The sequence below is a fragment of the Falco naumanni genome, unplaced genomic scaffold (assembly GCF_017639655.2).
Source record: "Falco naumanni isolate bFalNau1 unplaced genomic scaffold, bFalNau1.pat scaffold_252_arrow_pat_ctg1, whole genome shotgun sequence".
Taxonomy (NCBI): domain Eukaryota; kingdom Metazoa; phylum Chordata; class Aves; order Falconiformes; family Falconidae; genus Falco; species Falco naumanni.
In genome coordinates this window covers 19,284-43,941 of record NW_024427408.1, presented here as the reverse complement: position 1 = coordinate 43,941, position 24,658 = coordinate 19,284, and the positions used below count along the sequence as shown (strand labels likewise).

The 24,658-nt window shown below is 56.2% G+C and overlaps 1 pseudogene; it reads left to right on the top strand.

Moving 5' to 3' along the window:
• The first annotated feature begins 92 nt into the window (after positions 1-92).
• On the top strand, positions 93-23,976 carry LOC121082071 (annotated as a pseudogene).
• Positions 23,977-24,658: the final 682 nt, after the last annotated feature.

Genomic DNA, 24,658 nt, shown 5'->3' with positions numbered 1-24,658 from the left:
ATGACACCGCTGACCTTGGGGCAAGGGTTGAATTCCAGGCCCTTGTCACCTGGGACTTAGCGCAGGACCTTTCTGTGCTTCTCTCTTTTCAGAAGTCCTACAGAAGGAGGCTGAAGATTAACATTTGCCAGAGCAGCCAGCACCTCCAGCTGCAGGTCTCGGGACAAGGTCTGGAGCCGCAGCTGGAGTTCAGCCCCCCAGTGCTTGAGCTGGGACCGGTGCTGCCATACAGCCATGGGGCGGAGGGGACAGTGGTGGTGAAGAACCCGTGCGAGTTTCCCGTCGAGTTTTACTCGCTGGAGTTTGACCAGCAGTACCTTGAGGAGGAGCAGGTGAGCGGGAAGGTCTGGTCCCCGTGTGCGTGCTGCCGTAGCTTCACAGTGCTGTGGTGGCATTCCCGGGCTTGCGCCAGGGAGATGGAGGCAGTCCCCAGGGCACAGCCTGGTGGCACTTGAGGGGCAGCCAGCCCTGCTGCCAGGCCGAGGGGGGTGCTTGGGTAGTCCGTGCTGGGAGGAAGGCATGAGGGAGAAGACTGGTTGGCTGGGCAGTGTGTTCGTGTGGTCAAGAAACCCCTCCTGTATGTGGTTTCTCGTCCCTCCGCGCACAGGTCCTGCGCATGCTGAAAGACTACGACAGCCACAACACCTTGTTGCTGCCTCTGCGTGGCCCGGGTGAGAAGCTGCCCCCAGAGGTGCTGGAGTACTCTCAGGACCAGAAGGGGCTGCAGGATGATCAAGCAAAGCCCAAGACTGGGGACCCAGCGGACCAGGACAAGGGTGAGGGTTTGGCATGGTCTGTCCTGAGTGTGGACACAGCAGGGAGTCCAGGCTGCGTACCCCGAGTTCTCCATGACCTCATTCTCCACGGAAAGCCCGTGCTTTTAGCAGCCGCCTGTTCCCCAGCTTGGTGGAGGAATTGCTAGGTGAAAACCTGTGGCTTGTAAGACGCATCCTCTCGCAGCTCTGAGTGCAGCTAAAGCAAGCTCATATCTTAGTGCCACACACTGGGGAAATCATCAGGGTGTCCCCTTGTGTCCCTCAGCCACAAAGAGCAGGCTCAGATGAGTTCTTCAGCCTGTAGGACCAAGTCTAATATAACGAGCTGGTTTAGATTTGTTCCTTCGCGGCAACACGAGCACAAGCTCAGAATACCCCTGGACAGGCTCCTCGGTGCCTTGGGAGTCTCCCTCCTTAGGAGAGTTTTGCTTTTGCTTGTGGCCCTGCAAAGTGGGAATGGCCAAGAGCAGGTTGCCATTCCTTCCCCACGTCCTTCCTCCTCGGCCAGCTCTGAAGGTGCCTGGCACCTGTCAGATGGGGGCAGAAAGCACTCCGCTGGGGTTGTTGGCAGCACCTCACCCCGTAGCTCGGGTCGTTCCCCCCTCCCTTTTCGATGAAAGCCAGTCCAACAGGGTGAATTCAGAATCTGAATGTGGGGAAGAGGAGGAGGAAGGTGTTAAGGAAAGACGCGGGACGGGTGGTAACCCGAAGCTCTTCACCTATTTTGTCCATTGTGGCAAAAGGGCCCCAGCGGTGGACTTCAGTGCCACCTCCATTGCTTCACTGCAGCCTGGTGCCATCTCCCTCGGGACTGTTCCCAGTGCCCAGTTGCACCTGCCACCCCCCTTAGGCACCAGGACCCGGGACCAAACTCCCATGAGGACCGTGGGGAGGGTTCATGGAAGATGTGGCCCAGGCCTCTTGGGTGTTGCCAGATGCTCTTTCCTCCTCCTGCCACCCCACTTACTGTGCTCTGAACAGGCCCCTTCGCCAGCAGCTGGATCTGCGCGAGCCTCGAGGACGGGCACGATGAGATCTGGGCTGTGACATTGCTTGCAGCAGTCTCCTCTCCCAGGATCTGAGGGGATGGGGAGGGCGATCAGGGTCCCAGGGAGGCAGGAGGCTGACTTTTCTACCTGGTTCTACACAGCAGAGCACCAGCAGAGCAGCAGCAGCAGCAAGGAGGCTGCAGGAGAGCTGGCCGACAGCCCTGTCCATAGGGCCATCGCCCGCCACCTGGGCATCGATATCTCTGCCGAACGGCGCACAGGCGGAAGCCGCAGAGGGGTCGTCATCATCGTCCATGGGGCACCTCGGACAGGTACGTGAGCTGTTGGCTGCAAGGAGAGCGGGAAGCAGGAGAGACTTATCCTGGTGGGCCGTGGTGCTTGGTCGGCCAGTTGAAGCGAAGCGAGGCAAGCCACAGCTCTGCTGGTCCGTGAAACGGTCCCAGGCCTCTGCCTAGCTGGTGGCAGTGCTGTGGCTCATCTTGTGTCCCTATAGCTAGGCTCTTGTCCCCCCAGATGGGGTGGCCATGTCCCTCTTGCTGCATGGGACCACATTGCCTGGTGCCCGTGTTTCCTCATGGGAGCAGCCCCTAGCCCATGCTGACCCCCAGACTGCGCCCAGCTGGCACCCACCAGCACAGGGTAGCGAACGGTGGTGGTGGGCCAGGGCTCGGAACAATGTCCTGGCCCAGGGCTGAGGTCACACCACAAGGGACAAAGTCCTGGGCTGAACCGGAGGTGGAGGCGATCCACCTGGCTCTGGAGTTCAGCGCTTCTGACCGTGCTGAAGCTGCCTCCCTCGTGGTGTCCCCTAAAGGGACATGTGCTTTCTGAACGCCCTTGAAACCTGCAAAGCCTCTGGGGGGGCTTTCCAGAGCCTGTCGCTGAGAATGCTTCACCTGCAAATGTCACCAAGCCGCCTTCCTCTCTCTCTCAAGGAAAGACAGCGGCAGCGGTCGCCCTGTCCAAATCTTACGGCGCTGCCTGCTTGTCCATCGACGCCGTGGTGACAGAAGCCATCTCTGACGGGAGCAGCGCGGCAGGGCTCCGTGCCCGGGAGCTGTGCATCAGGGCTGCCGCTGAGCAGAGCCACAAGGAGACAGAGGATGAGGGTAAGGAGGAACACTGGGCGCAGAGCGGCGCTTTGGAAACCCACCACGGCCACCTGCTTCTGCTTGCTCCAGAGGAGTTTGGCAGCCCTTGGGTCTCTTGGGGAGCACGGGTGCAAGCGCGTAGAAATGCAGAGCCATTTCATAACACAGCTCGGGTGAATAAGAAGCTCTGTTTTGAGGGGTCAGACAAAGGCATTTTTACTGCCTCTGGGCTTCTTGACACACGTTCCTTTTTCTGGGAGTGGTGAAGCACACCCATACCTTTCTCAGAGCTTTATAAACACATTTTCTCCGAGCTGAATCCAGCTTGCTCCCTGTGGCCATCAGGCAGAACTGCTGCCCGCTTGAACAAGGAATAACCCTCCGAAGTGGCTCATTAAGCTCTAGGTGACTGACTGTGAGTGTGGCTTCACAGACATGAGAGGAAGGCAAGAATAACCTCTTGGAGGAGTTTTGGATGAGACGCACTGCAGATGAGCTCTTCTTGTCTGGAAATGTATTTTTTTTTCCCCCTATACTGACACTGTCAGGTTGCGGAGCTGGCACGTGCTGTGCTGTGCTCCATGTGAGACTGGAGGCTTTGGGGAAACTTTCTTGGGCAGTTGTTGCCCTGAGCTCTGCAGGGTGAGGCCAGACGCTGGCCTTGGCAGGGGACGTTTTACATTGCTCAGCTTTGAACCTGGGTGGTTGGGAGCTGGTGGAAGGGAAAAGGCTCTGGGTGCCAGGTGGGGTTATCCCAGGCAGAGGGTTTAGCTTCCATGGAGACGGGTGATGCTGCTGGGGCAGGGCTGCCCGTTACAGTCTCCACGGGAGAAGGCAGGATGGGTGCAAGGTAGGAAAATGATGGTGCTGGGGGACGAATCTTTGGCTTGATCCATAGGGGAGCTGCTGTGCAAAGTGTCACCTGTGTGCATGTTTATTAAGGAGGGACACGGGGCTGTGCACGACAAACTCTCTGGCCTTTCCGTCCTCTCTCAGCTTTATCGTGCTAGTAAGGGAAGCAGGGCAGGAGCTGCTTCTGGAGAGCAGCGCTGCTAGTGCCCAGCAGGCTGGGGGACAAGTGCTGTGTCCCTGCCAGGGGTGGAAGGTGCCTGCTTGCTCCCCGCAGCACCCATCGCCAGCCCCGCTGAGCCATCTGTCCCCTCTGCAGGTCACAATGCAGATGTCTCTCTCAGCGTGCAGTGCCGCGCCAAGGCCGGGCACAGCTCAGCGCTGCGCCAGTCCAGCTCTGGGGAGGACGGCAGCCTGCAGTCCCCGAGTTCCCAAAGGCCGGTGAGCACTGCAGCAAGCGAGAGGAAGGCGGATGGCCGTGCATCCCAATCCCGGGAACAGCATCGAAGGGATTCGACAAGCTGCCAGGTGAAGCGTGATCTGCGCTGGTTAATGCCTGGGTCCTTTCTGTTGCATCTGAGAAGCGAAGGGGCTGCTTAGAGTGGGGCTGGTGTGTGGGTGTGTGGTGCAGAGCGCCAGCTGGGCATGCTTGGGGTGGGAACAAACCCCTGTGCTCTGGCAGAAATCTCGACTGGGCCTCAACAGTTTGTTGGCAAAGCGCAGTCCTGGCTAATGTGGCCGCAGGCAGTGGGCAAAGCTGCGGGATGCTGTGCCGGGGGCTTGCAAGCCACGGGGTGTGTCCTCCAGGGTTGTCCCCTGGAGCTGCTGGCCTGCAGGGTTGGTTCGAGCCTCCCGCTAGTGGGAAACCCTGGCTGCAAGCCCAGCAGTTGGAACTGTTCAGGGGTTACCCAAGTGGTTTGGTTTACTTGTGGCGTTCAACATTGCAGGGCTCCTCCATTTCTCATCTCCACCCTCCCCTTCCCTGCGTCCCTGCGCAGCGATGGCTGAGCATCGGTGGCAGCACAGAGGGAGGGCTGGGCTGTCTGAGCTGCGTGCTGCCCGAGGACTTGCTGGTGGCCATCCTCTCCGAAAGGCTCCAGGTACGTGGGGTGGGGTGGGGTGGGGGCAGATGCTGCGTTCCTGCTCCGGAGAGACAGGCAGCGAGGCAGTTTGGAGAGGAGGTCTGTATCTGCTCTCGGAGGAGCCCCGAGCTGCACGCAGGGATCCTTGGGGGAAGCTGCAGATGCCCCAAGGTGGCAGAACGTGGGGAAAGATCGGAGCTTGTCTGGGCCGATGCGCTGGACACAACGATGGCTGGTGTCCTTTGACATCTGCTGACAGAGGACATTTACTGACTGGCTGAGAGCCCCGTGTGTGCCACAGCTGGCTAGAAAAGCTGTTCCTTTTCAACTTTATTCGCAGCTGAGTGACTGCTACCAGGGCGTGGTGTTTGATGGCCTGGAAACCCTCTTTGCGCACAACATGGCATCTGCTCTCCTCTGCCTGCTCAAAGCTGTTGGAAATCGGCCTCACATCTATGTCGTGAACCTGTTCCAGGATTATGTGTCCTTTAAAGCCAGGGAGACAGCTGCAAAAGAGCAGGAAGGTGAGACTTTTCATCTCCGCACCTCTCAAATCTTCCCTGTCAAGCACTCAGCCTTATCTGTGTGTATCTGGGTTACCAGCAGAGCTTGTAAGAAGTGGTCTTATTAATCCTTCCACCTTCTGCCTGGGTGTAGCCAGCGCTCAGCTCACAGTTGCTTAAAATGCAGCAGAGCAGAGCTGAGGCTGTGAAGACTTCCCTTGGTCTCTACCGTGAAAGCCTGGGCACAAGTGCCAGCTGTTGTGGCTCAGGACCGAAGCAGCAGCAGCAGCTGCCCGCCACGCTGGTGCGCAGGAGCCAGGCAAGGCGCGGGAACTCGCCGTGAACTGTTGATAGTTCAGGGGCTGATCTGAATTTTGGAGCAGGGCTGTGAGCTCCCCAGCACCTCCTGGCAGGGTGATCGGCTGGCTCGGGACACAGCTGTGAATCCTGGCAGCTCACCCCCAACAGCAAGCTCTGCTAATGGTTTCTCCTCTGGCCTTGGCTGAAGGACGGGAGCAGGAAGAAGCTGCCCGCAGGGAGAGAGAACGTCTCTGGGAGATGGACGAGGATGAGTATGATGCCCTCACTGCGGAGCAGAAAATTCAGCTTCATAACCAGATACGCCAAGTCCAGCGCGAGAGGAGGCAGAGGTCTGTGCGCCTGTAACTCCCCAGGAGGGTGCCCCTGCAGGGTTTTCCTGCTCCGGAGACCTCGGTTGAGCTCAGAGGGGTCACGGAGCGAAGGCCCGAAAGGGTCTGCTCCAGGCGGGCAGTTCCACCCCCAGGTTCCCAGCAGAGGAAGGCCCTTCCTCCCGGGAGAGAACATCTTCTCTCCAGCTGAGCGGGGAGCCCGCGGGTTTAGACGGTGGCTGCCGGCACCTGGGCTCTGGGCTTGCCTGGCCGCTGCTCCTTAGAAGTGTCTCTAAGTTAATTACGTTGATTCTCATCTTCACCCCCCTTCTTCCCCACACCAGAGGGGTTGTGGTGTGGCTTGGTGTGAGGCACAGCCGTGCTGGCTTGGTTTAGATCCCAGTCCTGCCGTAGGGGAAGTCCTTGCTGGTCTCCCAGGTTTTTCCTTCCTGAGCGACACCGGCCATAGAAGCCGGTGGCTCTTGGGCTCACCCTCAGCTGCAGCAGCAGGTCAGCCTGGGAGAAGCTCTGATCCAGCAAAGCAGCCCAGGAGGGGAGGCCGCAGGGGTTGAGGAGGATGCACAGGCTAAGTCCGAAACTGGGAGGGGGACCCGCTTAAAGCGAGCGTGTGTTTCCGCACTTCGTTCGGCCCAGGCTGACCTTATGAAGCAAGGCTGAGGTTTGGCTGGCCCTGGAGGTCCCCTCCCACCTCTCCTCACTTGGGATATTCCCAGCCTCCCCAGGCTGAGGGAGGTCCACAGAGATGGCCTAACGGTTCTGCCTGGCCTCAGGGTCAGGGAATGAAGTGCAGGACCAGCTGGGCTGGCGGCAAGCCCAGACTTCTGGTGGTGACTCTCGGGCGTGTTTTCTGTTTGGCTTGCTGAAGGGAGATGGAGCAGCTAGCTCGAGAGCTTGAGGAAAAGCGTCGGCAGGAGCTGGAACGCTTGAAGGAGGAAGAGCTGAAGAATTCTGAGCAGGGGAAGAGAAAGACTGGAAAAGACCAAGAGAATGCTTTGAGGAGGGAAAGCCGGCCTGGTGTCAGGCAGGTGCGTGGTTGTTTACAGAGATGACTGAAAGCCCTGGGGACCTTCCTACGGAGCTGCGCCGTGCCTCAGGGAGCCCCACGCAGTGCTGGGGACGAGCACCTGGCAGGAGCAACATGTGGGGCTGCGCTGGGAAACAACCACCGGGGTCTGATCGTGCTGCTGCTGCACCGGGGTGTCTTCCCATGGGTTTGCTGCTAGAGCTGCTCTACTAAGATCATGCTGCCTTTGAGTCCTGGCTTCATGTAACTCCACATATTGACTACTGAAGCCCTAGGTAGTTTTAGTCCAGCGTTTCTTCCCACTCTGCCTGTGACTTACACCTGTGAGCCATGATCTGTCTGGGATGTGGGGTCTTTTCCTACATGTCTGGCAGGAGATGCCCCCAGGCCTTAGGTATTCATTAGCAGGCAGACTTTGCAAAGAATCAGCCAGCCACAGGGATGCTCAGCGCACCAGAAATGAACCCAGAGGACTGCACGGGAGTAAGGAGGTGTCTTAAGTTCTCTGCTTGGGTTGGGAACCTGTTCTGTTCCTCAGCTGGTTTGCAGGACCCCTCATCAGTCTGACACTGAAGAGTTTGGTTTGTTGAGCTAAACTGGGTACCAGCTATGTTCTGAACTGGGATTTGTAGGGTGCCTAGCACAGGTCTGGAGCGAGGTTTGGGGTGCTATTGTAAAGATCATTGCTGCCCTACAGCACCTGAGTCAGTGCTTTGAAATGCTCCCTGCTTTTTTTGCTCTTCCTGCCCAGGGCATGAACAGTCCCACCAGCAACACCAACACATCCAACAGCCAGAGGTCGGAGGTCACCAAGGGGGTGGTCAAGACACGATCTGTAAGGAAGCGCCTGGGCTCTGTTGCACGCTGCACAAAGGAAGATGAGCAAAAGCAGAGCAAGGTCACCCTGATGGATGCCCACCTGGCAGCGGCTGCACACCCCACAGACCTGGAAGAGGGGGAAACAAAAAATGAGGCCCAGAGTGACAGCGAGAACTTGGCCCTGAGGTTTAATATCTACGAGACGTCGCAGAAGGATGTTGCACGTATTTTGGCATCCTGGGACAGGGTTCAGGGTATCCTGCTGTTCCCCCTGAACCACGAGGACGCACGGCACCCAGCAGAAGAGCAGCCCCAGCACGCATCCAGCCCCAGGAGCTGGAGGGACAGAGAGAAGGAGCATCAGGAGAGGCTGGAGAAAGAGCATCTGGCAAAACTGAAGGCTCTTGAGGATGCCAGAATACCTCAGCTGGAAGGGGAAGGTGCAAAAGGGTCAGCCAGAGGCCAGGGTGTCGGGGTGCCCTGCTTGGACATCCAGGTGCTGGGCTCAGAAGATGTGACTAGGAAGATCCTGGAGAGCAGCGAGCTGCCAGCGGCAGAGCAGGTAAAGCCCTGTGAGGCTCGGAGGCTGAGCCTACCGTGCTCCTGGGCCCCGGTGCATCGTGTCCCACCAGGTGACAATGGCACAGAGCCTTGTCCAGGCCACCGATGATGTTCCACAATGGCTCCGCAGCAGCCCCGTGGCTGGGGGAGGTTCTCACCATCCCTCAGGTGGGTGGGAAGCAGGAGTGCTCTCTGTACAAGCATCCCGTCTGTTGAGAGAATTTCCCAGCCTGGAAATCATTGCAAATGGTCCCAGGGCAGGGCAGCTCAGGTTTCCTTCAGCTGAGTCACTCCAGGGAGAGGTTTCTCTCGAGGTCCCACTTGTAGGTCCTGGCACTGCTCTGGAGCCTGCCCACTCCACTGGGCATGAAGAAGCGCTGTGCCCCATATAAATAAAGCCCCACCACATTGCCGAAAGCTCCGTGCCTTTAAGGAGTGAGTGTGAGGATGAAGGTGACAGGGGTACAAACAGGGTTTTCTCTTACGCTTTAGGTCCTGGATAGCCTTGGACTGGGTCCCTCCGGGCTTCCCATTCCCCCTACTGCTTTCTACTCCGTGATCCACTACCCGGCAGAGCGGATGGCCCCTGCAGCAGGAGAAGCCCTCAAGCACTTTGTCTTTGTTGTGCCAGAAGGCGCCACTGCAGAAGAAGACAAGAATGCTGCCGTAAGTCTCGTGGATGCCCCCGTTGTGCCCGAAGTGAAGGTGCCAGGGCAGGGGGGTGGGTGGGGAAGGATCACTGTGATGTCTGTAAGATGAGAATAACGGTTTAAAAAAACACCTCAAGCCCTCGCCTTGCCTTGAGGTCCTGGGCAAGGAGAGTGTTGTAGGCAAAACTAAACCTGATGAGGAAGACCAAGGCCCTGGGCAGATGTGGTTGTTTATTTAGTGCTTCCCCTAATTGTTAACAAACCCACAGCTTGCTTTCCCGGAGGGGGATGTCTCGGGGCAGGTCTCACCTCTCTGTTTTCTCCCTCCCCTTGTGGCTCAGACCGCAGAGGAGCAGGTCGCCCCTGTGAGGAGCCAGTCGAGCGAGGAGAAAGCTGCGGGCAGCTGGGAGGCTGCGAGAGAGAAGCAGAGCTCCAGTCAGGGCAGGAGATGTCTCCAGGGGCTGGACAGGGAAGGACCCGTATCTTCTCCTGGGGCGCACCAAAGCGGCGAGGACACGGTCCCATCCCCGCCGAGACATGTCAGGTGAGCTGAGGGCTGAGGAGATCCTTCTGCTTCGCGGCCACCCTGTCAAGTGAGGTCTGTCATCCCCAGCTCCTCAGGGCCCCTCTGTTGGTGCCTCCGTGGGATGGCGAGTCCACAGCCCTCCTCCTCGTCTTGTTTGCTCATTAGCCGTGTCTGAAGCCCTCTCTTTAACTGCCAGGCTGAGCAGCTGCCGGTGGATAGTGCCTGCCCGCGGCGAGGTGGAACTGAAGGTCCACTTCAGCTCCACGGTGCTGGGCCAGTTTGAGCAGACGCTGCGTTTCGAGATCCTGGGGACAAAGCGACTGTACCAGCTGCCCTGCAGGGGCACCTGCCTGTACCCCACCATCAGCCAAGACCCACGGTAAGGCTTGCCCCTGGCAGCCTCCCACGCTGCTCCCCCCGGGGCTCAGAGCCAGGGCTGCCCCTTGTACCCCGGTGACCTTCTGGCTCGGGCAGAGCGTGCTGCCTGAGCCGCCCAGCATCTTGTCCCATGCCTGGAGCTGGGAGTACTGGTACCGCGGCCACCAGTAAGGGTTACGGCTTTCTGACCAGGTTTTCTACTTGGAGCATCTCACAGCTCTTCATTCCCTGTTTTCTCTGCCCAGGCTGGTGTTTCCCCACCGAAGGAAGAGCAAGGCAGACGACGACATTGTCTTCAAGCAGTATGTCACGGAGACGGGTGTCTTCCACTTTGGACCGCTGCTGTGTGGGAAGTCAAGAGACTGGTACGTGCTCCCCGCCCTGAGCGAGCATCCTGATGTGCTGCCTGCACAGCATGGGACGTTGGGATGGCACCTCCAGGGCCTCGTGCTGTCACGGACACGTCTGGGGACGAGCCGTCCCAGAGGCACAATTCAGGGCAGGCCCAGGTGGAGACCTGCCTGGGAGATGCAGGGGGCTGAAGGGCCACAGATGTGTGAACTTGAGCAGATGATGGGCAAGTGAGTCCTGGAGGAGCAGGGGAGAGACGGAGCTGATCTTCCTCCCTGGTGGGTGCCTTGGTGGCCAGAGCCATGTGCTGCTTCCAGCCTGAAGGTCACTTGGAGCAGCTTGTGTCCCCCCGCCACATCTCAGCTTCGCCACCTACGAAATGAACTTTATGGTGTTTTTTAAAAGTGCTTTGAGCTCTACAGGTGGACTGAACAAGCAATTATTCTGCTGATGGTTTTGTAAAACATTCATCCGTTTGTAATATTAGTAAGGCCTTATGATTCGACCTGCCGATATGGGGGCGTGGGGGATCTGCAGAGGAATGAAAATGGAAATTCTGTTTCCCCGTCCTCAATGCTGGACAAAGTCTGCCTGAAAAAGTTGCCATTGTAGCTGCTGGCGCATTTCTATTTTTAACATAGATTTTTTTTTCAGTATTAGAAATTAAGTTGTCCTCTTCATGGGAGCTCTGGAGAGCTAGTGGTATTTTGACAACCCAAGCAAATGAAATCAAAACAGTTCAAAAACCAAAAGAGGATCTTTAGTCAGGCTGCTGCATGGCCTTGGGTTTCTGTTTGTGCTTTTTAACCCTTTAACTCCCAAATCTGCTCCATACCCGAGGGAAGGGACCTTTTTTTTTAAATTCAGCATTCCTCTTGGGAATGAATCCTCCCTATTTCCTTCCCTCAGACTTTGAGCTAACCTGTGAAATACAAGGCAATCTCGTGACTGTTTTGGAAGACAAAAGCTAAACTATTTTTAAAAGCTCTTTCCAAGAGCATTTCTTTCTACCCTGCAGGGAAGGAAACCCAACAAAGAAAGGGGGAGAACCCACGTGCCTGCAGTACCTCTGTTTTTCCAGGCATCTTTGAATTTCTAATTTGTAAAATGCTCTTTAAGTGGCCTGTGCATCATCACGTGTCTGGGCTGGAGGCACCAAGTACAGGGGTGGACATCAAAGTAACGCAAGGATGGACACACATAGCATCCAGTGTGCCCCTGAAAATGATCCTTTTTCTTGGCCTGCTTGTTGGAACATGGTCTTGCAGTGCAGCCTCCCGCTGCCAGGACATGGCGCTTTCCTTGGTGTGGGATGAAGGCGACGGTCTCCTCTGCAGCCTTCTCCCCTTTTGCGGACAGGTACAAGGCACTGGACTGTCCCAGCAACTGTGAGACGATAACCATCCTCAACGTCACCCCCTTGGAAGTAGAGGCGCATTTCTCCTTTGAGCGCGATCTCAAGGCGGACACGTTCCTTGTAGAACCTCCCAGCATGAGGCTGAAACCGAACGAGAAGCAGGTAGGGGACAGCAGGTAGGGCAGGCACTGGTGTAAGTGCCCAGGAGCCATTCCTCCTGCTCACTGAGTGCTCTTCTGTATTTCTTGTTTCGGGGACGGGGCTAGAAGCTGAGCATTTGGGCGTACCCCACTTCAGCTGGTCTGGTGGAAGACAAGCTCGTCTGCCGCATTAAGGAGAACCCAGAGCCGGTGGTCTTCCCCCTGTGCTGCCAGGGGGTGAAGGTGGAGCTGAGGGTCAGCCCCAAGCACGTGCATTTCAACAGGCTGCTTCTGCACAGGTCAGTCATCCCACGGCCCCTCTGCTGGGGACGGGTGCTGTCGGTGAGCTCCCCTTCAGCCTCTCTGGCTGGCTGCATGGCCCTTCAGGCTGGATGTTGGGCTGGCGTCCCTCTTTCTGCCAGCAGTTCCCGGTCTCTTGCTCACCGTTCCTTGCTGGCTTGGTTCTCTCAGGACAGCCGCAAGCTCTGTAGCCCCCCAGCAACGTGGTGCAATGGGCATCTTGATTCATTTGTATCTCGTCTGCTGGTTCGGAGAGCAGTGCAGTTGCTCCTCCTTATGTCCCTTCTGTTGGATACACCGTTAGCACCCAGCCCTTCCCCAGGACCTCACCTCTGAGACTTGTGACACAGAGAAAACATTTAACTAGTGTTATGGATACTATAAATACTGGATGTGTATAGATAAAGATATATATATAAACTAATGCATAGGGCTGCTCCAAGATGCATTCAGTTGCAAGGCCTATCCTGACCATCGAGCAGCTGGTGCAGGGTGTCTTTCTGCCTCTGCAGGGAGGACAGCAAGACCCTGGTCCTGCGAAACAGCACCCTGCTGCCTGTGGCCTGGCGGCTCCGTGGGCTGGAAAACCTGGGCGAGGACTTCTCCGTGTCACAACGTGAGGGCATCGTTGGTCCGCGCACGGAGTTTGACGTGCATCTGTATTTCAAGCCCACAAAGGCTCTCAACATTGAGAAGAAGATCCGACTGGAGGTGAGGGGGACTGTGCCCTCCCTGGCAGGGCAACGAGATCTTTGGGGTGGAGGCTGTGCTTGAAGGGTTCCCTGCAAAGAGGGGGACAAAGGATGAGCCTTCCCGAGGTTCCTTTCTACCCGCATCGCCGGGGGGGCAGGCCCTTAGCGGCAAGGAACTTGCTCTTATAGCTGAGCTTCAGGGGGCATGTGTGCTGCCGGGCCAGGGAGAGCTGCACCTGAGGGACACAAGGCTGCTGTGACCCCAACTTCTGCTGCCTCAGCCTGGGTTCACCAGAGCACATGGTGCATCCCTGAGCATCTGCGTCAGCCCAGACAACCAGGCGCTGTGTCCTGAGCCCGCGTTACAGCCACCCTGCCGCTGTGCGTGGTTGAATGCTGTTGTTTGGCTGTCCAGACCTCGGCGTGCTCCCTGCGCCCATGCTGGAGCCTGTCCGGGGCTCTTAACGGAGAGCAACAAGCTGTCACCCTGGGCTTTTGTTCCCCGTGGTTTGGGGGCTGCACTTCAGTGAGGATGCTGGGTGATTGAAGGGGAGAGGGTTGACGGTCAATGCCACCTGCTCTGGGACACCTCACAGTTCTTGAGGTTGTTTTTCCATCGCTGTGTCTCCCCGGGTGCTTCCGCGGCAGCACTCCCTGCTGAAGGAGTGGAGAGCTGGGCTGGTAGGGCTTCTTACTGCAGCAGCATCTCGCTGGGTCAGCCCGTGAGATGAGCAGGTTGGGAGAGTTTGGGAATCCACAAGTGCTTGTCAAGCAGGGGAGGCCATGGTGGAAGCAGCCAGCAGAGACAAGGACTCGTACGTTGTCTACCAAAAGAATTTAAGAGAACGGTCTAAGCAGTGTTCATTTCTCGCTGCCTCAGGTTTCAGATGCAGAAAACATCCTGGGGATTGTCCAGGCTGAAAATATCCTCATTTCTGCAGAGGGCTATGATGTTGCTCCAGTCATCGACATTCCTAAAGGTCAGTGGATGCCCCAAAACAAAGCAGTCTGGGTGCGTTGCCTTGCCTTGGCAGGTGAGCAACCAAAGCGCTTGGGATGGGGTAGCATGCAAGCGTGGCCCGGTCACATAAAGCGCGTATCCTGCAGGTTGAGTGGAGTGAAGGGCTGTCAGGGCACAGCCAGCCTCGAGTCTCTCGCCCCTGAGCTTTGCAGTGTGCAGGTTGGTCTGGGGGCTTAGAAACCACAGCGATGTGAGCGAGCAATTGGCAGCTCCTGAGGGCTCAGCAGGGCACATAAAGTTGTTGGATCAGTGCTTGGAAGCAAGAAGACAGAAACCCAGCTCCTCACCTGCTAAACCCTGCAGATATTCTCCGAGTAAGAAGAGCAAGGGCAGCAAAGTAGCTAAAGAAAATTTCCAAGAACGGAAACTTCCTGAGAAGGGTTTTGGGCTGCCTGAGAAGGGTTTTGGGCTGCCTGAGAACTCCAAGTGTCATAGAACAGTTTGGGTTGGAAAGCACCTCAAGGATCGTCTTGTCCCAACCCCCCTGCCATGGGCAGGAACACCTTCCACTAGTCCAGGTTGCCCCAAGCCCCGTCCAACCTGGCCTTGAGTGGGGCAGCCACAGCTGCTCCGGGCAGCCTCTGCCAGTGCCTCGCCACCCTCACAGTGAAGAATTTCTTCCCAACAGCTCATGTAAATCTCCCCTCCTCCAGTTCAAAGCCATTGCCCCCTGCCCTGTCACTACAGCCCCCCAGGAAACACCTGTCCCCACCTTTCTTATAAGCCCCATGTCGGTATTGAGAGGCCAATTGAAATTGGCCTGGAAGTGTTGAAATATCTGTCTTGTCACTTGGTGTGGTCTGTAGCAGCTCACTAATACTCCCCGTTTCTTGCCTGGCTCTGCGGGTTTTCTGCAGGTGCAGGTGGCACCGTGGATTTTGGAGTCCTGAAAGTCCTGGATGATGCGAAGCAAGTGCTGACTCTGAGGAACAAGGGGAAGTACGAGATTGCGTACAGGTGGGTCCAGCTGCCTGCTCTGTGAACGCGTGGTGCCACCATCTGCCCAGGCCTGCCTTCTCCTCCTGCCCATGGCTAGAACCGCTTCCCGTGCTGGCTGCCTCGTGGTCTGGTTAAATAAAAAGCCCGGGCTCCCTAATCTCAAAGACTTTAAGGGAGAATGCAGCCCCACACCAGAGGTCCTTCATAGCTGAGCAGGAACCAGAAGGAGAGGCCCTGAAATTGAAGCCACTCACTGCTGAGATCCATTGCCTTCCTCTGAGGGGCAGCTCCTTTCTCTTTATGACTCTTTAAAGGAGGGGATGAGAAAATTGGGTGTCGAGGTTAGTTTGCAACACTCATGATGGTCTGCACTCTCTCAAGATCTGAGATTCCCCAAGCAGAGCTGGACTCTTTCCCTTTTAATTTTTTTATGGTCGTATGTCAAGTCCTGGCTGTGCTGGTGGCACTTGTACTTTTAACTGCAGAGGTCTTTGTTCCTTCCCTTTCTCCCCAGTTTCCAGCTGAAAGCTGCAGGCACCACCATACCAGACCTGGCAAGCCACTTCACTATCCAGCCGCAGAAGGGCCTGCTGGCTGCCTCCGGGCGCCCTGTGCAGGTCCAGGTGTTCTTCCACCCCAAGACGGAAGTGAATATCGAGGACAAACCCATCCTGCACTACCAGGTGAGCTGCCCCAGCCAGGCAGTGGTGGCACAGCACGTCTTGGGAGCGTGAGCAGGACAGGTGCCTTCTGGAAGGAGGGCTTTAGCTGGGTAATTCTCGTAGGTGACAGCAATGTCTCAGAAAACATTTGTGATGCTTCCTAAGCGGAGCTGAAAGTCTGGCTCCGGAGGAGGCGTTGAAACAGGGAGGATGAGCTGATGGGGACGAGGGATGGGATCAGGGAACAGAGTCAGAGGCCGGCCTCTTTGCTGGTTTTACCAAGCCCTCCTCTGGCTGCAGGTGATGGAGCCCAGCATCTGCGGAGGAGGCGAGACCGTCGCCGTCATCCCAGTGAGGGTGTCGGCGAAAGCTGTGTTCAGCAAGTACAGCATTCACCCCGCCTCGCTCATCAACTTCGGTGCCATGGTGAAGGGCAGCAGGAAAACCTGCACCTTCATGCTGGAGAACAAAGGCAGCCTTGACTTTAAATTCCTCATCTACCGAGCAGACCAGGACGCATCCCGATTGCAAGAGAAAAGGTGAGAGAAGACCTGCATCACCTGTCCTGCCTGAGGAGGCACGACAGCGTGGCTGGTGTGTGACAGGCAGCCCAGACACCTGGGTTATTGTCCAGTTCACGTCAGCTGCTTGTGAACAGGGAGTGGAAAAGTGCCTCAGTGTCCCCGTGTGTCGGGCAAAGCTGGTGATACAGCTGAGCTGTCTGTAAGCTGCAGGAGGTGCCGCCGGGGGCTGCGAGGGGCAGGGAGGCTTTCCTCTGTGGGGAGGGGAAGGTCAGCTTTGGCTTCAGAGGAAGGCAGGGTGGGGGCTCAGCATGATGGATGTTTCTGCTTTCTCCTCTTAGTGGATGTCAAATGAAATCTGCCCACTCTGGCAAGAGTGAGAACTTACACCAAAGGACTTCCTCAGCCAAGAAAAGCAAGCGCTCGCTGCAGAAGGTTGCCAGCCCCTCCATGCAGGTGGGTGGCTCCCGCTCCCCAAGACACACTGCTGCGGGTGCTGGGGGAGGACGCTGATGGGGGCTCCGTGTCACACCGTGGGGTGGGACATGGTCTGCACGATGGAGGTCTGTCATCTCCCAGCCACAAGCAGAGGCAGGAGCTGCTCAGTTGCACTGACAGTCCCGTGCTCTGGCTCAGACTTGGAGTTGTGGGGTCAAGAGAGAGGAGCAGGTCCCGTGTTTTGGTGGCTGCTAGCCAAAATAGGACTGTGAATACCACAGATGTGGGCACGTTCCTGTTTGAAGTCCCACTCCATAGATACCAGATGACCTTGTGTTTTCGTCTTCCCAGTCCCCTCCCTTCCCTCCCGTCACTTCTCACAGTTATTTCTGCTCTCCTGTTTTACCCCTGAGGCTGGAGGATCCCAGCTAGCACCTTCACCTTTTACACCCAAACTCCGTCCTCTGTGCCAGCCAGGATAGGCCTGCAGCTCCTCCTGGCTTGTCCCTCTCGTCCTGGGGCTGCCTCTGGGCCGTGGAGTCATCCCTCCCTGCCCTGGGACTGGGGGCTCGGCCTGGCTGGAGGTTGAGGAGTGGCGTACTCCTTGCTGGGGATGCTCAAGGCTGGGCTGCTGGACGTCAGCCTCTCCTGGGACTCTTTCTGCAGGCTCGCGTCACTCTAGGCATGTTCACGGTGTACCCTGGCTTTGGTTCCATCCCTCCTGGGGGCCAGCAGATGATCACGGTGGATTGCTCTGCGGGATCACTGGGGACGTGCGAGGAGCACCTGCGCATCGATATCAGCGACAGAGACCCCCAGGACAATCCCCTCGGCATCCCCTATACCCTGCTGGCTGAGTCCTGCCTCCCAGGTACGCCCCGTCCACAGGTTCCCACAGCCAGACCTGCTGCTGGTCAGCACCTGAACTTATTGCTTGGTTAGAGAGGCGCCCTGACCTTGAAGCTAAACCCTAAAATCCTCAGAGGTTGCAGTTCTTTTCAAGTCAGCCAGCGGGGAGAGGCTGGGAGGGATGCATGGAAGGATAAAAGGAAAGCAATACTCCTTGACTGGGACTGAGCTCCATCCTCGCAGCCGACTCCCCGCCCAAGGCTGGGTTTTGCAGTGACCTGGGCAGAAAGGGTTTATCAAGCCTTCCGAGAGGCCAGCAGGGTCCCGAAAAATTCATCAGGAATTCAGCATTCAGCCCTCCCTCTGCTCTGCTCCGCAGCATTTGTGGTTGATGACATCGAGTCCATCTTTGAGGAGCATCGAATCTGCAGCAACGTCAACCTCTGCCAGACCCCGCAGACGATGCGAGGCAAGGGTGTGTATGTCAGAGATGAGAACAAGTTTATCTTCACCGACGTTCGGGTTGGGCACCGGGCCACAGCTCGCTTCAAGATCCACAATGTCAACAAAGTCCCCTGCAATGTGGTCCTTTCCATCAAACCCATCGCCGGTGAGGTAAGAACAAGAGGCCAAGGTGACCGTTGCTCTTTACAGGCTGCGCTGCCTTGTTCTCCAGACTCGTTGCTTCCTCTTGCCCGCACTAGTCCAGCTCCGTGCAGGTCAGGCTACAGGGGGGAGCAGCAGTGCCAGGGTGGCAGTTCTGAATTTGGCACGTCTCGAGCAAGGCTTTGGCTCACCGCTCTGGCTGGGTCTTTGGTGGGAGACCCAAACCCTTCTGCACATCTCTTGGAAGCCCGCTCAGAGGGGGCCTTTACTGGCCTGACGTGCCTGGGCTCAAAGCAGACCATTCCCTCAGGCTCCCTGGCCTTTTCCTTCTCTTTAAAGGCCAGTTTGAGGTTAGTTGCGGGGTTTCCGTGCAGTGCCCCCCTCCCTTGTGTGCTGGGGTGGCTGCCCAGTGCTCAAAGCCAGCTTTTGCGCTCCTGGGCTCCCTGTGCAAGGTCAGCACCGCTTTGGAGTCACCCCTGCGATGGAAGGAGCCTGCCCAGGGCAAGCAGGAAGGGAGACACGCTGTCTGGGGCTGTTCCCGGTGACGCATATGAGAATAAGACTGCGTACGAAACACTGAAGGATGTTTCCTCCTAACACGGCTCTGTGGGTTCCCCCAAGTTTCACAGCCCCATCAGTGACATTTTCAAGGTGGATCCCGTTCGGATGTGCGTGCCCAGCTGCTCCCACGCCTTTGCTACGGTGACCTTCACTCCACAGATGATGCAGAGCTACCAGTGCACTTTTGAGGCTTCCCTCGATGTCCTGGCGAGGTAAGTCCCCCTGTGAAATGTGGGCGGGGGGACCTGCCTGATGGCTGCCCCTCCTCTGGGAGGACCCCGACCTCTTGTTAACCCTGATGCTCTCAGTAGCCTTAGGCAGAGTGCTTAGCCTTAGAGAATAGAGGAGGCGGTAACTACTAGACAGAGTAGAAAGAGAAGGGGTTATAGCTTAGCCTCTGCGAGTGACTGTGAAGACAGTGCAGCATTTGGTGGCCAGCTGGGAGTTAGTGAATCAGCAAGAAATGGAGATGTGCAACAGTTGAGCTGGGGCTTTCCAAGGACAAAGGTTTAGATGAAGCCGTTTCTGGGCCAGCCAGCCAGCGTGCATTATTTCCTCCTTGTTTCTGTTAAAATGAGATGATTGTATGTGATTACCTGGGGTATGTTAAGCTATTCTCTGTCAAAGGAGCGACTGGAGCCCTTCTAAAAGAGGAGCCCAGTTCCCCTGTCCTGGGACGTGTGTACCAGGGCTCTGACCGGCTCTTCCCCAGCCGTTTAGTGGCTGAGTCAGGACAAGTCAGCTTTCTGCTCTAGTACGCAATTCCTTTTTTAGCGTCCTTGGAAATAATCATTACTGACGGTGCTATTTATTTTTCCCTTCTTGCTTTTATACTATTTCCATGCTGCGCTCGTGCTTTTTGCATGTGTCTCATATCATCGCAGCCAGTGAATTTGCCAAGTCTCACCTGTCGCCTCATTATTTACCTGCTGTGCTGCATGATTCGATTCAGTGACATGTTCTTTAACTGCTACTCTGGAAGGCTCTGGCTCTTCAGAGCTCTTGTGAATGGCCCTGATTGGATTGGGAGGAGGGGGGTGGAGGAGACCTGTGTCGTGGGGTACAGGAGCACCAGCCAGGGAAAATGCAGTGGGTGGCCCCTCTTTGTTGCTTGCCAGGTGGGAAATTGGTTAGTGCCGGCCGTCACGATCTCTCCTCTGCCTTTCCTGCAGCCCTGCAGCAATTAAAGCGCAAAGCCTGACCTTCCGTGTCAGTGGAGATGGGACTCTGCCTCGGGTGACAGTCCTGCGCCCGGTACTTCACAGTAAGAGAGGGAACCCTCTGCTGGTCTTTAAGAAGCTGTTGCTGGGTGATTCACAAAAGCTCCCTCTGGTCCTTCATAATGGTGGCACCCTACCTGTCCAGGTGAGGACCTGCTCAGGGAACGCTCTGGTCTGGGAACAAGTGCTTGTCTCGTGGAGAAAAGGTCCCAGGAAGCATGGCAGACCTGGAAACAGCTCTCAGAAATTCTTTTTAAGCAAATGACTGACTTGTAATTTCCAGGAAGAGAGTTCCTCTTGGAAATGCGATTTTTCTGACTAGCCTATCCTTTTCAGTTAAATACAACGCAAGAAAGTTGGTGGGGTGTTTTCCCCCCATCTCTCTTCTCACGCTTTGATTCTCGGGTGGGCACGTGTGATGTCCTAGTTGCATTAGATTGTATTTGATCCCATTTTACTACACTTTAATGAAAAATTCTGTTCATTACTTTTGTATCCCAACGCCTCTGAACGCTTCTTTTTTCTGTCTAGTTTTACTTGAACTTTGTAAGTTTAGCTAAGAGCTGTGTTTGAAGCGGGGAAGCATGCTGGATGCCCCGTGCTGGACCAGCACCAGTACGGTGCCAACCCACGTGTCACCCTGTACCCACAGCAGTGTGGTTGTGCTCTGTGTTCCTTTTTCTCAGTTGACGATAGACCTGTTGGATGAAGCGGGAGTTTTCTTCTTGAAAGCCAGGCCCACCACACAATGCGTCTACCAAGCTGGGGGCGTGAAGGAGGACTCTCCTGCAGGAGGTAAACCCAGTAAGCGTGAAGCGCGGTCATCCACACAGGGGAGAAATGTGTGCCCTGCTCTTGGCTTGGCCAAGCAGCCGCCAAATGTTAGATGTTGTTTCTTCGCTGGGGCTCTCTGTACCCCCAGCTTTTCATGTGGACTCTGCGCACGGCTTCCTCCTAGAAAGTGGTTGGAAGTTTTTTCTGTTCCTCTGGACATGGTGGGTTGAGTTGCGGGGGGCTGTCACCACTTCAGCGGACCATCTGAGGTCTTTGCTGCGTGTGGGAGTAGCAGCCTGAATGGAGGCAGCCCCTGAGCCCACAGCCAGCCAACAGAAGCCAAACCCATTCTTTGGCTCAGCTTTACGTGTGGCAGGAGCTGACTGACTGCAGTTTGAGTGAGCGCTGGGTGTTAACCTGTGTTTAAGGCACTTCAGCAGTGATACGCGTGGTGCTGTCGTAGCCTTGTGAACATAGGAGGAGGGTCTGGCACCATTGGTGGGAGAACCTGTGCTTAGAGGTAGCTGGGTTTCAACCCCTTACGCCCCACAGAAATATTTCAGCGGTACAGCTGTATCACTTGTCGCTGATTTCATTGCTGTGCAGAGAGGAAGCCTCACACCGCTCTCCTGGTCCTGCTCCGTGGGGAATTAGCAGAGTTTGACGTGCTTTTCAAACCCACCCTGGCCCAACGTGTGGAAGGCAGGATCCACTTGTCGGTGGTGAACAACCCGTATGAGGAGACCGACATTCAGCTGGTGGGCGAAGGCTACGAGGATGACTTCACGCTAGATAACATCCACGGACTGGTGGCAGACAGTGAGGAGGAGGAGAATGCTGAGGGCAATCTAGAGGAAGACGTAATTGAGGGTAAGAGAGGAAAGGCTGCCCAGGTGGATCAAGGAACAGGAAAACAGACGTTTCTGCTCACCCTGTGCCGCGCACCTGCGGTCCAGCTTTAGCAGCCAGATCCTGCTGCCTTTTGTAGCCTGCAGAGGCTTAAGAGGCAGCTTGAGAGCAGAAGAGAAGATCGTCTGTCAAGGGAGAAGCTTGCAGGCTAGCAGGGAAGGGTCAGAGATACCCGCGTTCAGCTGAGTATCTCCAAAAGGAGGGCTGCCAGCCCATGGTATGCTATGGAGATGAAGCCCGTGTCTAATGATTTGTGCCCTCGATATACGCAGCCTGTGCTGTCACCCCCTGGCCTGGCGGTCTGGGAGCGTGCTGGCTCTGTGCAGAGGGGCAGTGCATGCTGTGCTGCGTGGCTCTGCACAGCCACAGCCACGGGTTTAGGGATGTGGCAGGGCGCTTCCATGGGAGCGGTAGGATGGGGAACTGCGTCTCCCCAGGGAGGAAGGCTTGGAGCAAGGAAGAGTTGGCCACGCCTGTCTCTGTGGATGTGAGGGGGGTGGATGGACCTCAGGCACACTGAGACCTCCTGCTCTCCTTCCTAGCAGCTGCCAGAGTGAATCACATCCCGTTCGGGGACTGTCACATCGGGAAACCCTACAGCGTGACCTTCACCATCACCAACCGCAGCAGGACGGAGGCGATGCGGTTTGAGTGGCTGGCAGACACCCCATTTCACTTCTCCCCCAAGGTGAGTTTGGGTGGCTCTGCCTTTTCCCATTGCTCCAGCCCTGCCCGGCGGGTTCCCAGGAGCTGGCAGGGAGTCACCACGTACCGGTGAGAGCCTGTTTCAGTGCCACAAAGGAGCTGCAATCCCTGGCTTAGCTGGCACGGGGCTGTCAACCCCACAGAAAAGGCTCAGTGTTACGGGAGGTGGCATCTTTTGTATTTTCCTCTGTCAAACCCCAGATGAATACACGGTAAGAGGCAGATTCCTGGCACAGCTGCTCACCACATCGATCGATCTCTTTGCTGTCAGTCCTGCCCTTGCTAGTGATTCCAGTTAGGTCTTGGCTCTCTGGTTCTCCCTAGGTGGGACACCTCCATGCTGGCTGTGCTAAGGCCATCACAGTGACCTTGAAATCGGATGTCGCGGTCACCTTCAAAATGCACCCTGTGAAGTGCAAGGTGGCTAGGATCACCTTCCCGCTGCCGCCGGAGCAGATTAAAGACTGGGATGACTGCCTGCGCACCATCAAGTGGGTGGATACCACCATGAGGGGCCCAGGAGCCACGTGGCCTGTGAAGAAGAAGGTAAGAAACGCAAACAGGAAAAGCTAACGGAGCTGCTACAAAAAAACCCTGGCAGGCCACCATCTCTGCTGGCTGAGCAGCTCCTGCGTCCTCCTGACGTTTAATCCACCCGTGAGGTTCACCCGCAGTGCGTTTTGGGGGAGAGGCAGATGCAGTGACCTGTGACACCAACACAAAATGGGGAGGTCTTTTGACAAGACACGTTTAGCCACATGCAAACTACCGGTCTCTGCCAAAAGCTGAAGTGTTGCAACCTGTGTTGAACGGGAGGGCACATTTTACGATTTTATCACGTTTTGTGGTGTTAAAATTTCTTCGTCGAATTCAGTGCCTTTTCACCAACAAGGAGTTTAAGGCGCTGCACTCTGACTCTTGTTTTGGAGTGGAGAGCCACACTAGTGCTCTTGTGTGTGCGCTGGCCAGCCCACCGGCACATGGTGGGTGAGCTGTCAGCTCTGCCTACACCGATAGCAGAGATTTTGGTGGTGGTGCCCATGTTGTGTGGGATATCTCATTGTGGAGCAGCCCAGGTGCTGCGTGGCAGTCGTGCAGCAGTCTGGAGAAGCATCGCTCCAGAAAGTGCCACACACACGTACCTGGCACGTGTTCCTCCCTAGTTTCTGAGCCTTTTTAAGAGCTGTAAACCACACTTCTTCCCCATCAGCAGCAGCAGTCGGAGGCTTTCCTAGTGAGTTCGTCCCCATTCCAAAACGCCCGTCCCCAGCCCTCACCAGCGTGGCTGTTGCCCCACACATGGTGTCTGGAAAGCACCTCCCGCTAAGACAAGAGGGAAAAGGTGCTTTCTGGTTTTGTTCAGTCTTGGGGTTCTCCATCCACAGAACTCCCACAGGGGAACTTAATCCTAATTTAGAGGCCTGCTGGATCTGTAGCGGGCCATGAAAAAGGTCTGACACTCTACGGGGTTGAAACACAGGGACAGGTACCTATGACCCAGTCATTGTCCCCATGGGTGTATTCTCAGTCATGGTGGTGATTATGGTGTTCAGTCGGTAGAAACAAACACTGTAATGGAAGGGTTAAATTTTGTCACCTTCCCGGGGAAATAAATGGGAATGGTCCTTTCTAGCCCCTGTACGAGGCTGATCTTGGAGGCCAAAAGCCTCCTCTTGCTCAGCCGGGCTTTCTAGGCTCTGCTCAGTGATTCTTCCCTTTCCTGTTTGGAGGTGATCGAGACAGACCCAGAACCAGCTCACACTGTCCTGGAGGAGAGCAGCCGTGAGGTGGAGCTTTGCCTCAGTGCTGTTGTCGACTACGCTGAGCTCAAGCTGGATACGGACACGATTCAGTGCAAGGAGACCTTGCCCTTCCAGACGAGGACATTCCCGTGAGAGCCAGAGGCCAGGCAGGGACCCGTGCGTGGGAGCTGCCTTTGCCCAGGGCTGACCTGGTGCCTGCTTCGCCGGAGCTGTGCCGTGCTCTCTGGTGGCCTCTGCTTCTCCTTCTGCTCGTGGTCTGGTGAAAATAAAGGCAATAAAGTGCCAATAAAGGCAAAAAATAAAACACTGACATGTTTATTGTTTGGCCACTTGATAAACCTCTTCTAATTTCTAACTGGGTGATTAGGCCTGGCGGGGGGTGGGGGCAGGGGTGTGTGTGCTGCTGCCTGCTGGTTCTGAGGTTTCAGCTTCCACACACCCTGGGCGCCTGGAGATGCCTCACATGTGGACTCGAGTCCCTTCTAGGGCTTTGTGTTCAGTCTCACCTGCTGTTCTTCTCTTTAAACAAATCATGTATTGTTTCATCCTGTCCAAGTCCTGGCAGGGTGCTGGGGCCTGCGTATCTGCACGTAAAGCCAAGCAGGAGATGGTGGCCACCGTCCTGCCAAGGCGTGCCAGGAAAGGTTCAATTCTGCCATGCCTTTCTGCTGACAGCAACCATGGATTTGCTTCCATTGCGTGTTGCCTGTCCTCATCTGCTCGAGGACAGGTTTGCAGTCAAAATAATGTCAAACTGAGATGTAAAGGCCAGAATAAGACCCTTGGATTAAGTCTCCTGGGCACCATGCCTGCCCTTTCCTCTTTAACCTCCAAACTTTGAAACACTTTGTCTCCGGGTAGCCCAGGGCAGTGGTCTAGACGTGGCAGAGTTGCCTGGGGACAAAGATACTCCTGAGCATCAAGGAAGGGG